The following is a 3,600-nucleotide window of genomic DNA, read 5'->3' on the forward strand; positions in this document are numbered from 1 at the left end:
TTTGTTTTCGTTTACTTTTAGTTTAAAACAGCTTGTATTAATGATGAAATGAAAAAATATATTTTGATTTTTAGTCGCGTGCAAGCGACTCTATAAGTCACTCACCCGGTCTGTCAGTCGGTCGGTCGGTCGGTCTGTCATTAGTGTGTGTGTAGCACTTTTGTGCTTGGCCTTTTTGGTTAAGATCAAAGGTCTGTTGTTAATAGATGCTGTTCTTAGCTTTTTAAGTTTTTCTTGACCTTTTGGGGAGTTGGTACCCATTTCCCCTTCACTCCTCACTTTAAAAATCGGCCTTGTGCCTAATTTGCTCAGTGGGGGAGCAAATAAATACCTCAAAGTGTAGTATCTGTCCCGTCAGATACTGCAAGCAAAGACCATATGTGGGGGCAGCCCCACATATAAAACCTTGGTCAATGTAGGGGCAACCCTTCATACCAATTGTTACTATCCAGCTCCCCCACTCCCCGGGAGTTGGTCTCCATTTTCCCTTCACTCCTCACATTAAAAATCGGCCTTGTGCCTAATTTGCTCGGTAGGGGAGAAAATAAATACCTACTTTTCTTGGCCTTTTGGCTAAGATCAAAGTGTAGTATCTGTTCTTACTACATGCTGTACTTATGTTTGTAACTTTTTGATATAAAGTGGGGGATCACTTTTCTGTATTATTTTAATGTAAAATGATCATCCACTTTACAACCAGTCAGTCTCAAAGTCATTCAATTCATCATTAAGTTCATTAAAGTCATTCTAAGTCATTTACTTTTTATTTATTTAAGTCATTTCAGCCCATTTTACGTTCATTTTAGTTTATCTTTAAGAATTTCATGTCAATCCTACATTCACGCATTCATTTATTACACGAGAGCACGCGACTAATGGCTATCGGCCTTGTTAAACTCCAAGTAACATTAAAATCTACAGGTCATACCCATAAGTACATTTTGGCATTTGCAAAACTATATAAACATATTTAATGTAATCCGACCTCCACCACCCCGAAACAATTTATATTTAGAAATCTAAAAAGAATTGGAATCGGAATAAGTAATTGTATCAAAATCGGAAACTCAGAACAGTATCGGAATTATATCGGAATCTGGAAAAAATGTTATATATATATATATATATATATATATATATATATATATATATATATATATATATATCCATCCACATACAGTACTGTTTCGCAGCTCATCAGTGCAGCAAGACATGCAACTATCTCAAGCCAGGATCGAAACCCGATCGCCCAAACGACAGCCAAGGATTCTTACAATTACGCTATTCGTCTGCTGCCGTGCGGGTAGTGAATTAACAATGTTTTGACATCGTCCAAATGCTTAAGCATGATTTGTTTACACAATATGGTTTGTTTTACGGCATATCAACCCTTTTTGGGTTATTTAATACCGAATTCAGTTATTTTGGAAATAGTATTCATGTTGCATTCAGTAATTTTGTAGAAGATTTTTTATTCTTCAAACTTTTTGTATCTTTAATCGTTAGTTTGTAATGTTTGGTTTGGTTGTTTTATAGTGGATTTTATTGTTTTTATTCTCTGCACTGCGGAAATGAAGAGTTTTGCAATGGGAGAGGGAAAAGGGTTACAGTATTTATGTTTGGTACATTTTAAGTTATGAAACCAGTTAGGAAGTCGGGGAGATAGAAAAAAGTAGAAAAACAAATGCATCCTTGTTAGGTGCATTTCGTCTCAGGAAGCCAATATCTCCAGCCAGCCTGATCTGGTAGCACCGCTTACACAATGCGTAAATTTTCAGCATTTACTTTAACAGTGCTCAATGCAGAAGTAAAGCTAGGTAGTAAGTTGTGCAAATATATATGGTAGTTAAGCTACGCAGAATATTCCGCGTTTCGTCCCAGTGAGAATTTGTCAGACTTATACGAAGAGTTGTGGTTCTCGCGCTTTTTTATATAAACACATGGAATTGTATTGTCTAGTTAGCCAATTAGCTTCTTTGTTGTAAACGTGCCCATCCTAATCAGCCAATAGTCGGGCACTTACAGGACAAAGGTACAGTTGACCTCAGGTTCACCCTTTCCCTGTGTGTGTTTTATGGGAAAAGGTTAGTTATATCCTTTTGTGTATAGAAAGGTGACCTACTTTCAGCCTCAGTTGAAAGCAGGTCAGCTTTCCTATATCCTAAACTAGAGCATCTCCTAACGGGTACTTCTAATTCCATTCCATTTGAACCTGATTTCCTATCAAAAATTTCACACAAACAAAATTCAACTTATTAAACTAGAAAATTGGCAGCAGTTTATACAGTTAAATATATCCTCATAATATATAGAAAGGATATAACTAACTCTTTCCCATAAACATACACAAAGGGAAAGAGTAAATCTGAGGCCAGCTGTACATTTGTCCTGTAAGTGCCCGACTATTGGCTAATTAGGATGTACACGGTTACATTTAAGAAGCTGAGTGGCTAATTAGCAAATTCAATACCATGTGTTTATATAAAAATGCGCGATAATCACAACTCTTCGAAAACACCTTACGAATTCTCACGAGGAGGAAACGCAGAATATTCTGTGTAGCTTAATTGCCATATATATTTTTATAACTTACTATATATATATAATTTAAAGGAGATTAGAACAATAGTCTAAAGAGCTGAGTGTATTTTAATGTAAGAGTGAAATTACTAGTTTAATTAAAATACAGGAAATAGAAAGTGCTCGTTGTAATTTAGATATATAATAAGCTCGATAGTTAAATGTCCTAGAGCTAATTCAATATTAAGTAATGTGATTTATAATTTAAAATTTAAAAATTTAAAAAATTTTAAAAATTTAAAAATCAAATTTTAATTAAATTAAAAATCAGTTTCATAAGAAGGAACAACAACAAAATCATTTAAATTAAAAATTTTTTTTTAAATTTTTAAATTTTAAATTATAAATCACATTACTTAATATATATATATATATATATATATATATATATATATATGTGTATATACGCAAACATCATTCTTTCTTTAATGCATATTTCGTTGAATAACACAGACAATTCATGTTTACTCACACTTGTTTGGATCCTTTCTGACCTTTTAATTAATTTTCTTACTTTAGGCAAAAACTAGTTGTTATAGTTGCCATAGTAACTGTGTGGCCAAGTATTTCGACTCCGTCTGGATTTATTATCAGGTTATATATATATATATATATATATATATATATATATATATATATATATATATATATATGTATATATATATGTGTGTGTGTGTGTGTGTGTTTGTGTGTGTGTGTGTGTTTTATTCAAATTGAAAACGTCTAAAACACGAAGAACTTTCTAAAGGCATTTTCCTTCGAACTTTTCTTTAAGATCTGCTTCTCCAACAATTTTGGCGAGCGATCCGAATGTTCGTTGATTCGCTGACAGTATTATTTCTGCAGTGAACGTGTCGTCGAGATTCATAAACTAACTCAACTGTTAATTACAGAAAAGGGAGGTGGGGGTGATAAAGTGGTTAACGACGCAGAGAGACGACCTTTCAAGTTCGAATCCAATCAGTTTCATAGCATCGTTTTCACTTATCCATGTTGGCAACCTTCATATGGTCCCTCCCG

The 3,600-nt window shown here is 33.7% G+C and overlaps 1 pseudogene; it reads left to right on the forward strand.

Annotated features, from left to right (window-relative positions):
- Window positions 1–552: 552 nt before the first annotated feature.
- LOC145293455 (U2 spliceosomal RNA) lies at window positions 553–709 on the forward strand (annotated as a pseudogene).
- Window positions 710–3,600: the final 2,891 nt, after the last annotated feature.

This window comes from Euprymna scolopes, chromosome 14, assembly GCF_053919585.1.
Source record: "Euprymna scolopes isolate OS-2025 chromosome 14, ASM5391958v1, whole genome shotgun sequence".
Lineage (NCBI taxonomy): Eukaryota > Metazoa > Mollusca > Cephalopoda > Sepiida > Sepiolidae > Euprymna > Euprymna scolopes.